The sequence below is a fragment of the Camellia sinensis genome, chromosome 7, assembly GCF_055761805.1.
Source record: "Camellia sinensis isolate YWXY chromosome 7, ASM5576180v1, whole genome shotgun sequence".
NCBI lineage: Eukaryota > Viridiplantae > Streptophyta > Magnoliopsida > Ericales > Theaceae > Camellia > Camellia sinensis.
Window position 1 is genome coordinate 111,034,033 of NC_138967.1, and position 13,125 is coordinate 111,047,157.

General features: G+C 31.9%; 1 long non-coding RNA gene and 2 pseudogenes across 2 annotated transcripts; 2 read left to right on the top strand and 1 right to left on the bottom strand.

Moving 5' to 3' along the window:
• Positions 1-1,947: 1,947 nt before the first annotated feature.
• Positions 1,948-4,291, bottom strand: LOC145794734 (uncharacterized). 2 transcript variants are annotated; one of them, XR_014334673.1, is made up of 4 exons: positions 4,154-4,291; positions 3,766-4,037; positions 3,451-3,590; positions 1,948-3,282 (listed from the first exon to the last, which is right to left on the bottom strand). It is a non-coding gene; the product is annotated as an uncharacterized LOC145794734 (long non-coding RNA). The 2 variants fall into 2 exon arrangements; XR_014334674.1 differs by having other exon boundaries at positions 3,766-4,006; positions 4,154-4,284.
• A 1,737-nt stretch (positions 4,292-6,028) lies between these two features.
• Positions 6,029-6,469, top strand: LOC145796033 (putative disease resistance protein RGA4 pseudogene; annotated as a pseudogene).
• Positions 6,470-6,565: 96 nt separating this feature from the next.
• LOC145796034 (putative disease resistance protein RGA1 pseudogene) lies at positions 6,566-8,775 on the top strand (annotated as a pseudogene).
• Positions 8,776-13,125: the final 4,350 nt, after the last annotated feature.

Sequence of the window (13,125 nt, forward strand, 5' to 3'; positions counted from 1 at the left end):
TTTTATAAAAATATTTCACGCAAGTTTTTATGATTGATTTCGAGAAACATCAAAAAAATAATGTTATTTGTAACTAGCGTATATGGACAATACAAAAAAAATATGGATATAAGTCTTAAAATAAATTATATAATGATAATTTTTTTTAATACAAAATTTGATTAAAAATTCAATATAATGATAATACCACATCATCATTGATATGTGATATCACCAACCAATAGTACATAAACACATAGAGAGTGAAACTCACATGTCAAATGTAACAAATAATCCAATAAATTTCATATCTTTATAGTGAGATTACTTATACTTGCATGTCAATAATAATGACGTCACCATTACATTCAAAAAATTTCATAAATAATATGGTTTATAGTAGTCTCTTTGTTTTCAATTAAAACAACTATTATTGTTCTTAAAATTTTTAAAATCTCATTGACACTTCATTTTAATAATATTTTTGTAATTTTTTTATTTAAAATATTTTCTTTATGTTTGTAAAAAAAAAAAATTAAAAATTCCAAAATTCAAGGGCACGTGACCCCCTGGGCCTTCACTCCCTCCGCCACTATGCGCGTATTATATGTACGTTTTTTATCAATTTTGTTATTAAAATGGAGCTATAAGAGTTTGATTGAAATTTTTCAAAAAAAAAAAAATGAAGAATATACGTTGTATTAATTTTTAATTTAAGAGAATAAAGTAAAAAAACGATAATGGTTAAAGACGGCAAAATATAATTTGTCCAAGGAGAAATTGTGCGGCAAACTGTAAAAACATTTCACCCAAAAACAATCCAATCAAATATGATAAAAGTGCATCCCCATTGCATCAAAAGTCAAATGCAACTTGGAAAATTGAAACCCAATGTAGTTTCCTCAAAACTTCAAAAAAAAGTGCATCCCTATTGCATCAAAACTCAAATGCAACTTGGAAAATTGAAACCCAATGTAGTTTCCTCAAAACTTCAAAAAAAAGTGCATCCCCAAAAGTCATATGCAACTTGAAAAAATAAAACCCAATGTAGTTTCCTCGAAACTTCAATAAAAGTGCGTTCCCATTGCATCAAAAGTCAAATGCAACTTGAAAAAATGAAATTCAATGTAGTTTCCTCCAAACTTCAATAAAAGTGCGTTCCCATTCCATCAAAAATCAAATGCAACTTGGAAAAATAGAATTTAATCAGTGTGTTTAATTTGAGTTTTTTGGATTAAGTTTTTTGAAAATTAATTTTTTTAGTTTTCGTATTTTTTTGTTTTTAGTGAATATTTTTTAAATTTTAAACATTTTTTTTACTTTTTTAGATGTACCTTACTTAGATGTATCTAAAAAGTAAAAAACTTGTAAAAAAATATTTTAAAAAATTAATAAATACTTAAAAATACAAAAAATATATTGAATTCTTGTATTTTTGGTATTTAGTAAATTTTAAAAAAAAAATTTATAATTTTTTTATTTTTTAAGTACATTTATGTTAGGTGTGTCTAAAAAATAAAAAAATTACTAAAAATATTATAAAAAAAATTCAATAAAAATAAAAAAACATAAAAAGTAAAAAAATAAAATTTTCTGAAAAGTATTTCTCAAAAAGTGAAAACAAGCTAGGTTTCCTCGAAACTTCAAAAAAAAGTGCATCCCCATTGCATCAAAAGTCAAATGCAACTTGGAAAAATGAAACCCAATGCAGTTTCCTCGAAACTTCAAAGATCATGGAATCTAATTGCAAAGATATCTCACTATCCCATGTTTCCTCCTATTTTGAGAATTCTTTTAGGCAGTGCCTTGGCATTTTCAATTTTAATATAGCACAATTGATGTCATTTAAAAAAAATTAAAATTAAGAAAAATAAAATTATATAAAATTTATTTAATGCTGACTGAATTTATGACTACAACTATATAAGTATCAATATATATTATTATATATAACTCATCACCGCCACCATTATTACCACTGCCACTACCACCATCATGCTATTGCCATTGCCACTGCTGCTACCACCACCACCACCATGTTGTCGCCGCCACCATTATCCTACCGCCACTACCACCACCAACTTCATTACCATTGTCATTGTTGCCACACGACCATCATTTTACTATCACTACCATTGCTACCACCATCATCAATGTTACAGCTACCGCTACCACCACCATCACCATCATACCATCACCATTATCACTAATACCACCATCACAATACTCCCTCCGTCCCATAATATTAGTCCCTTATTCCATTTTTCATTGTCCCAAAATATTAGTCCCTCTTCAAAAATCAAGTACAAAAATAATATAAATTTCCCATTTTACCCTTCTTTTAAATTTATAAATAATATAAAAAGTACAATTATGACATTGATATTCTCAAAAAAGTGTACTATCAAAGGGTAATTTTGGAAAACCAACTTTTTAAAAGTATAATAATTGTACTACCAAAAAAAGTTGGATTCTCCAAAAGGGACCATTATTTTGGGACGGAGGGAGTATAAAATTTGAAATATGCAATTTGAAAACAATAAATTTCAAATTTAATTTTATGCCTATCAAATAACTTATTTTTAATTCAGCACAATTTTTATCAAACAGTTTTTTAATATAACAATTCATCATTCAGTTTTCAATACATATTTTTTAATATAACAATTCAACTTTATCAATTCAGCAGTTAAAACTGAATGCATTAAGTGATAATCAATTAAGTCTGTTTGATAACTACAATTGATATTACTTAAAAATTTAAGTGGCTCTTAAAATATAAGCCAAAACTTAAGAAATTTTTTAAATCTTATGAAACTTACTTAATTTTGACTGAATTTATAAATATTAAATATAAACATCGATATATACTAGAAAAAAAATATAAAAGACAAGAATATGTATATTTATACACTTCTTTCTAGAGCTTAAATTAAAACATTCGTTAAAAATTATATTTATTTTACTATTGAATTTTGTTAACATTCTAAATTTAAATAATAAATAAAAGAATTTAAATAATTTAATATTGACTCAAGATGAAAATAAATAAATAAAAATAGTTCATATTTATTACGTTAAGTGGGCGCGCTTGAAATTTAAATTTTAAGGTTGAGCTTGGCATGACTAGATTAGGTTCGATGTTACGCCGGGCTGGACTTGGGATAACACATATTCTTTTACTATTCAATGCTAGCCTGGTCCGACCCGAGATTTGTCCACTCCTAGCATAAAGGCCCTGGTGAGAACAAACCCTGAACAAAACAGCTCCATCTCCACTCCAAGGCCTTCAGGGCTTGTACTCTGTGAACACAAAATTCATCATTAGATTTACAAATTATCCACCAAAATCAAAACCCTTGTAAGTAGCTCCCATTAACACGTAATTCATCATTAGATTACAGATTCTCAGCCACAAAATTGAAAAAGAAAAGTTAGAAAAATCAAAACCCTTGTAACTAGCTTCCTTACATTTCATCAATTGAGATGAAGAGTGAAGCTGAGAACAAATCACGGTTGTGCAACCTAGAATTTCAACACTAGGCAATTTCTGAACAAGGGCATTCTTCTGAGCCATCTTCCTCATGAAGACTGGGGTCAACTTAACAGATCTGACCAAATTTATCAAAAGTAATTCATATCACAATGTTAGATTAAAAAAAATAAAACTAGAAAAATGCAGAAAGATAAGTGAAATCTATCAACAACACATGCTTGAACTCAATAATGACAATAATAATAAATAAATAATGAAAACTAAACTTTGTAGCAGTATTTTCAAATTACCAGTATATAAATCGCAATTGATTTTGGGTTTTAAGGCCAAAATGCGATAATACTCGGATAAAAACTTCAAGTTTCAAACCTGAAAAGAAGAATCGAAGAACATAGAAGGATCAAAAAATAGAGAAGAAGAAGAAGAAACGTCGAAACTAACCTGTTAGGGCTGCAAGTCGAAGCTATGTTGAAGAAGAAGAAGAAGAACCGAAGCTCTATTCAAAAATAAGAGTCGCAACTTTGGTGTACCCTAAATCGATTGATATTGAACAACTTTAGGGCTATGTGAGAAAAACATAGATAGATATTAGATAGCTTCAAAGATTCAGAAAATAGTTTCAAAGATTCAGAAGAGAGAGAGAGAGAGAGAGAGAGAGAGAGAGAAGAAGAAGCAAACCTAGTAGTCGATTGGTTCAGTAACCCCAGCAACTGAAGAGAAGAGAAGAGATGAGATGATCAGCCTAGCAATTGATTTGGCCTTCATTATCATCCGATAGAGAGAGAGATTGAAACACTTGTGATGTTCCATCAAAATAGTTATTTTGGGGAAAAAATATTGGCGCCCAAAATTTTATTTTAGCGCTTCTTTCTTTTATTTATTTATTTTTATTATACAATTCACGACATGCATTATGCATCATGAAAAGGCAATATTTTTAACGACAGGCGATGTGTGCGTCGTAAAAAGTGTAATACTTTTAACGGTGGGCATGGTGTGCGCCGTGAAAAGTATTCACTTTTCACGACTAGCGTGTGTGCGTCGTATATAATTAATGTATTAACGGCATGCCATATGCACGTCGTAAAATTTTTTATTATTTACGGCGTGCATTGCAAGCCGTAAAAAAATCATCGTTATTACCATTCACGGCCTACGCAATAGACATGCCGTGGTTAGAAAAGTATTTACGACGTGCAAAAAAAACAAGTTGTAAAAGTGAGAAATTATGGCGTGCATTTATTGTATGCCGTTGATGTGGTGCCGTAAAAAGTCAGTTTTGTTGTAGTGAAACCACAAAGTCTCTCCTGATTTATCCATGATACGTGTTAATTTTTATTTGTCACAAACTTAACTAGTAAAGTCTAACTCTCTTATTGTGTCATTGTGGGTTTTAAATTGTGAGCCTCTAACATTCATCTTAACCAATATACTAATATCTATCAAATCCATGGTTTGCAGAACTGTAGGTTTAAGTTCTCAACATTTAATAGTGAAAACGTCTATTGAAGCTAGAAAGCAAAATCTATAGCTAGAAATCACATAGAAACATAATTTACAGCTAACACTTAACTGGGAGTTGATTGCTCAAAATCTTTGATTCATTTCATCTAATATTTTAAAACATAAGCAATTTAATAAATCAAGGAATGACTGTTTTAAAATTAATCCACCAAAATGATGGAATAAATCAATAAACTTTGTACTCTCAACCATTTTTCACTCTCGTATGAGTCACGTACTAGTATAAAACATCAGATTTTGTAGAGGTCTTTGAGGGATTGAAGGAGGGAGAAATATAGAGAGGGAGGGAGGGAGGGAAAGGATTGTGGTGATGGTGAATAGAAGGGGTGAAAGGGAAGGCTTTGCCGAGAGAGGAGAGCATCGTGGAGTAATGGAATATCACAGAAATCTAGGGAGACTTGTAAATTATTCAAAAGTTTAGATTATTTTGAAAAGATCTAATGGCTATCAATTTGGGTGTACGTGCACCTTCAATCATTCATATTTTCTTTCATTAAATTTAAATTTAATAAAAAAGTACACAAAAATTATCTAATCTTTTCATTTAATGTTCATCGCAAATCATTTTATTTTAAAAAAAAATTGAATTGAGAACTATCCAATCTTTCATCAAATTTAAATTTAATAAAAATTTAAAAAGATAAAGCTTTGGAGATTAAAAAAAAAAATCATCAAATTTGGCAAAAAAAGAAAATTTGGAATAAGATGGAAACTTTGAAAAAGACTTTCATTGTATCAAATTAAATATTTTATTTAAATTTAAAATCAAATTAAATGAAAAAATTAGTGAAAGATTAGACATGGTGTTAGAGAGTGCACACACTAACCAACTATTTTAATTCATCAGAAGGTAATGAGTCATTTTCCAAAGTCTTCCCACATTTTCCAAGTCTTCCCTCATTTGTCTTTGCACAATTGTTATGAAACCTTTATTCTGATATACATCTCAACTTGGGTCATTTAGTTTGGCAAAACATTATTTGCAATTTTGAGAGCTTTCATTGAATTGAATCCAGATAGCAAGTCAACATGGCTGCATCGTTTCTACCATTTGTGCTTCAGAATCTCAACTCCTTGATCCAAAAGGAGGGGGGCTTGCTTTGGGGTGTTGACAAGGAGATGAAAAAGCTTTCACGCACTCTCACGACCATCCGGGCTGTCCTGGAAGATGCAGAACAAAAACAATTCCAAGACAAAGCCATACAAAATTGGTTGAGAAAACTCAATGATGCAGCCTATGAAGTAGAAGACATCTTGGATGACTGCACAACCGAAGCCCTCCAATACGAATCAAAAAGGCCGAGTTCTAGTTCTCTAAAGAAGGTAATAAGCACTTCCTTATTGACTTATCCTGTTGAGAACATTCTGTTCCATCACAAGATAGGGAATAGGATGAAAGATACCATAGGGAACTTAAATGCAATTGCTGAAGAGCAGATGAAGTTTCATTTATGTGAGGTGGTTGTGTAGAAGCGAGTAAAATTGGCAGAAAGACGTGAAACCAGCTCTGCTCTCATTCAACCACAACTGTATGGAAGAGAAGAAGATAAAGAAAAAATTGTCAAAATGTTGGTTGAGAATATATGTGATTGCCAGAATGTTTCTGTCTATCCTATAATTGGCATGGGGGGCCTAGGAAAGACCACGCTTGCCCAAATGGTCTTCAACAATGAGAGGGTAGAGTGCCACTTTGAGCCTAAAATTTGGGTTTATGTTTCTCAGGATTTTGATGTGAAAAGGGTGATAAAAGCAATAATCGAATCCGTATCTAAGAGAACCTGTGAAGCCTCAAACCTGGATTCTTCGCAGAAAAAGCTTGGAGAGATGCTAAATGGGAAAAGATATTTGCTTGTATTAGATGATGTGTGGGACGAAGATCAAGACAACTGGGATGGGCTAAAGTATTTACTAGCATGTGGATCAAAAGGTGCTTCCATTATCATTACTACTCATGTTGCAAAGGTAGCATCAATCATGGGAACTGTTCCAGCACATCACTTGTCATTTTTATCTGAAGAAGATTACTGGTTGTTGTTCAAACAACAGGCATTTGGACACGGGAATGAAGAGCATCCAAACCTTGTGGCCGTTGGGAAGGAGATAGTGAAGAAGTGTGGGGGTGTGCCTTTAGCTGCGAAGGCCCTTGGAGGGCTAATGCGCTTCAAAAGTGAGGAAACAGAATGGCATTCTGTTCAAGAAAATGAAATTTGGAACTTACCCCAAGACAAAAATTCCATCTTGCCTCTCTTAAGATTAAGTTACTATAACCTTCCATTGGAATTGAGACAGTGTTTTGCTTACTGTGCCATTTTTCTAAAAGGTTCTAAAATTGAAAAGAAAAAACTTATTCATCTTTGGATGGCTAATGGCTTTATTTCATCCAGTGGGAAATCAAAGTTAGAAGATATTGGTAATGGCATATGGAATGAGTTATATTGGAGATCTTTTTTCCAGGATGTGGACAAAGATCCTTCTGGCAACATTATTTTCAAAATTCATGATCTTATGCACGATCTTGCCCAATCCGTTATGGAAGATGAATGTCATATGATGGAGGCTAAAAGCTCAATGAATATATCAGCGCAAAGAATTCATCATGTTACACTGGTTGCTGACTATGTGCACGTAGGTGTCTTTCCTAAAGCATTATATAGAGTTGAATCCGTACAGAAAATTCTTCTACAATATAGACAACCAAACACTTACTCTAGTTGTGTTTTTCCTTTTTCTTTATTTGAAACATTGTAGCAAAATACAGGACATGCCTCCAAAGCTTGGGCATTTAACTCTCCTGAGGACATTAAGTTTATTTGTCGTGGGTAAGAGTAGAGGTCATCAGGTAGTTGAATTGCAATGCTTAGATCTTGGAGGAGAACTCAATGGATGCCAAAGAAGCCAATTTGGTCGGAAAACAGAACCTCCGAATCTTGAAGTTATCATGGGGATATAACAGTGAATCAGAGTCACAAGCAAATGTTGAACAACTACTTGAATCCCTGGACCTCACCCAAATGTTGAAGAGTTGTTTATAGACAATTACAGAGGTGCCCACTCCCCACTTTGGATGAGGGATTCAATTCTTAAAAACATTAGTTTTTATTGTGCTATGTTGCTGCAGAAACTGTTTAGAACTTCCAGCTTTTGGACAGTTGCCTTCCCTGCGATGGCTTGAGATTTCCGAAATGGATTATTTGGAGTACATTGACAATTACTTCCCTGGCAGAGGCCCAGTTAAAGGATTTCCGTCTTTGGAAGTGCTCTTCATTTATGAGTTGCCGAATTTGGTAGGGTTGTCAAGGGAGGAAGGAAGAGAGCTACTCCATTGTCTTCACCAGATAAACATTCACAATCGCCCAAAATTGACCTTGCCGCATCTTTCATCACCAAAACTCTTGAATGTCTCGAGTTCCAGCAGCATGGTACTAAGTTCAATCTCAAATCTTAATAATCTCACTACCCTTTCAGTTCATGGCGGGGACATGATTTCTTTTCCAGAAGAGATGTTGCAAAACCTAACTGTTCTTCAATCTCTAGAAATTAAAAGGTTTAGCCAACTTAAAGTGCTACCTACAAACTTGGAAAGCCTCGTCTCTTTGAAGTCATTGAGAATCTGGCGTTGTCATGAGATTGTGTCTTTGCCAGATCATGGGCTACGAAGCCTAAAGTCTCTCCAACGTCTGACGATTGAACACTGCAGTAATTTGAGTTCTTTATCTGAGAGTTTGGGACACCTCACTGCCTTGGAGAAATTGATGTTTATGGGTGTCCCAAGCTAGTGACTTTGCCAGACAGCATTAAACCTTGTTTCTCTTCGACACCTAGATCTTTTTGGTAGACCCATATCCTGGGATTCAAATGATCTTGTTATTTATGCCAACAATGATTTAGACCAGTAAAAAATACACCACTAATAGCACTAATGCATTGGGAATGACAAAAAAAAAAAAAACAAGGCATAGAAAGTAGGCGGGGCCCACTGCCACATCATTAGTTCTCTTAGTGCTCCTTTTTTAGTGCTCCCAAACATATTTCTATTTATGCAGAGTTGAAGACTTTGCCTAAAGCATTGAAACATGTCCCTGCACTTCAATCTCTATCTATTTATGGGTATCCAGAGCTCACATCACTGCCTGAATGGTTGGGAAGCCTTACGTCACTTCAATCGTTGCGCATTAGTCACTGTTCCAAGATTCCATCACTTCCACATGGCTTTCAAAGGCTAACCAACCTCCAAACTTTGAGCATTTATGGATGCTGTCCTGAATTGGTAAGGCGATGTCAAAAGGAAAAGGGGGAGGATTGGTATAAGATAGCACATATTCCAGAAATCATTATGTAAGTGCTTGTTTATTTTTTATTTTTTTTTGTTTTTCTAAAGATTCGTAAATGTTTGAGTTATTCATAAAGAACAATTGCTTTACTTTAAAAGGTCATAGTCCTGTTCAGTAAGTATATTATATGTTTGTATACTCACCAAAACAGATCTCAATTCACTAGTCTGCAACAAATTGATTAACCTCGTGGGCTATAAACTCATAAACACGTAAAACACTCTTGCTTCAAGTTTTAAACCTTTCACTAAATATTTGATTCATATTTCTTGAAGTCTACATAATTCTGTATATTATATGATCAACTATTTTGAAATTAGGTTTGTAATTTTTTCTCCCACAGATAAAACTATTGGACTGATTCATCTCACTTGGACTAAGATTCTAAAGCTAAGAGTTGCAATCATTCACCATGAAATGCTTATGGATTAGCTACCTCCTAGAGTAGAGACTAGAGAAAAATGTGATTAGTTTTGAAATGTTCCATATGATATATGATTAGGAGTTCAACTTTTGCTGTCATTTATTGTTATTGGTGGAACAATCCATGCTAGCTGAACTTCTTTTAGAAAGGCTTGTACTAAATAAATTGTAAAATTTGAAATGCATCAAAACAGAAAGTGACCACTGCCCATTGGCACTATGTAACAATTGACATTATTGAAGTAACAAAAAGTTGTTGGATATTCATAATAATAGTTAGGGTAAATTACAATGATTTCTCTTGAGATTTGGATGAAATACAGTAAGCTCCCTTGAGGTTTAGTTTTAAATTACAGTGACCTCTCCTAAGCTTTAATCAAATTGCAAAAACCTCTCCTAAGATTTTTGAAATGATAGAAACCTCCCTTAAGGTTTAGTTTTGTATTATAGATTCCCTCGTTTGTTACTTTATCGTTAAAAAAATATATGTAATGTTGACAATATCAAATAAGTTAATTACATTTCTAATTCTACTCTTAAAATTGTGCCTAATTACAAAGAAACAAAAAAAATACAAGTTTTATTTTCTCTTTTTCGGTGAGTGCGATTTCCGGCGAAGACGATTTGTAGCTCTCAACACTATTCTTAACTCTCTCTCTCTCTCTCTCTCTCTCTCTCTCTCACACACACACACACACGAACCAGACCTCTCACTCCCTCCCTCCCTCTCTCTCTCCATCGCGCATCAATGTCGTCGGCGGCTAGGGTTTCTCTTTGTCTCTCTTCTCTCTTTCCGTCCCGATCTGAAACTGGAAGTTAGCTCTGCCGTTCGCTCTCTCTCCGTTGCCTCCCGCACCTACATCGACGGCTGGTCATCTCTGCCGATCGCGATTTGCGTTGAAACCCTAGCATCAGCGGCGGTTAGCCGGCTAGGTTGAAACCCTAAAAAAAAATTGAAGAAAAATATAAAAAAAAATCAATATTAATATTAATTAAAAAAGAAAAAAATGTATATTTTTGAAGAAAAAGAAAAAAAATTAATATTAATTAAAAAATCAATATTTTAATTGGTATTAATTATTAATAAATTAATATTATATATTTTTGTAATGAATTAATATTAATTGATACTAATTAATAATTTTAGTATTAATTGAGACTAATTAAGAAATTGATATTAATTAATAATTTTAGTGTTGATTGATACTAATAAAAATTAATTATTAATATTTATTGATACTAATTAATAATTTTAGTATCAATTGACATTAATAAAATTTAATTATTAATATTAATTAATACTAATTAATAATTTTGGTATTAATCAAGACTAAAAGAAATTCATACTAATTAATAATTTTAGTATTAATTGATACTCATTAATTTTATAATGGAAAAAAATTGTTACAATAATACTTCTATTACATTTTTGTCAAATATATCAATTTTTATATTAGTTGACACTAATTAATACTAATTATATTAAATTTTATTAATAAAATAATTTTTTTAAATTAAAATTTAAAAAAAATGACAAAATTATCATTTTTAATCATATAAGGGCAAAAAGGACAATTACACAGTAAAAAGCTATTTTACAGCTTATCAACCAAATACTACCCTGCTGCTTAAATCTATAATCCCACAGGTGCACCAAACAGGTTAACAACTTACATTCACAGTTATAAGTTATAATCTGTTAAGTTATATATAATGGTGCTGTTTGGTGTAGCTGTTAAAACAAATTATAGATTATAACTTAACAGATTATAGATTGTGACTTTAATCAGAAACTGTTAATCTGTTTGGTATAGCTGTTGGATTATAGATTTAAGTTGCTGAGTAGTGTTTGTTAAATAAGCTGTGAAGTAGCTTTTTCAATTATTTTTTATTTTTTATTATTCACTATTTGTCTACATTTCTCATAAAAAATAATAATAATAATTTATAGTCCATTTTGGTCTTTTTCTATTTTTTAAAAAATAAAAAATAAAAAAATTTAAGAGTATAATCGTGAATTAACATGTCCACAACAGAAGCTGATAATCAGAAGTAAGGGGTGAGCAGCTTCTTAGAATCAGCCTTTTTTACTTAAAATAAGTTGTTAGAATCAGAAGTTGTTTGAAATAAATTTAACCAAACAGTCAAAAATAACTTTTTAAAAACCAGAAGCCATAAGTTCGCTTAAAAAAATCTCACCAAACACCCTCAATCACTTTCTCACGACTCTACAAGCAGGGTCTATTATACATAATAATCACGGTGGGCCCATTTAAAAATCGGGGCCCAATAATATAATATAATAACCATGAGACCAAAAAAACAGGCCATGGTTTAACAAGATTACTGTGGGCGAATTCACCCCACTTGCAACTCAAACAGCATATATTATAGAACCGCGCTAAAGGCTCGAAATTGGAGGCGTGAATTTATCTCGAAAAAAGTTGTTTTGTCTGTTTATTTATTTATTTATTTATTTTTCTATGTGGGTTTGGTTTTGTTTTTGATTTTTTTTTTTTTATTGAAAAGTTTTTTATGTGTATCTTAAAACCTAAAGCTTAATAAAAAAATAAATAAATCAACGCAGTCCAACAAATAAAATAAAATAAAATAAAACTAACATAGCCCAACAAATAGAAGAAAAAAAAAACAATTAGACTAGATTGATTTGGTGATAAAATTGATTGATCAGTTAGACTGCTAGTTAAAATTTGTTAATTTCATATAATTTTGTACGAGTCCTTACTATATTTTTATTTCAAATAAGAAAGACTCAGAAGAAATAAAAACCTAAACCTTAAATCCTAAACTCTAAACTCACCCCTACACATAACCATCCTTTAAAAATAAATAAATAAATAAATAAAATTACAGCAGCCCAATAAATAAATAAAAACAATCAAACTAACACAACTCAACAAATAAAATAAAATAAAAAAACAAAAACAATAACAACAACAACAACAAAACTAACACAGAAAAAAAAAAAAAAAAAAAAAAAAAAAAAAAAAAAAAAAAACACGATTCGAGCCACATTCGAGGCCTCAATCTTTTTCCTATATGATAATGGGAAAATGTCTCGTAACTCAAATTTGGTGGCTCAAAAGTGGCTCAAATGGCCAAAACGACGTCGTTTTGGCCATTTTTATGTTGTTTTGTACTCAAAACGACGTCGTTTTGGCCATTTAAGTCACTTTTGAGCCACAAAATTTGAGCTACGTAGCATTGCCGATGATAATGTGCACAAATCTCAGCCGTGTAAACCCACGTTAAGCACCCTCAATGGAGGGCCCCACTTGAGTCATTCAAAATCTAAAATCATAAGGACCTTCAGGTGGGAACATATCCACCCAAACAAACTGTTACGAAATT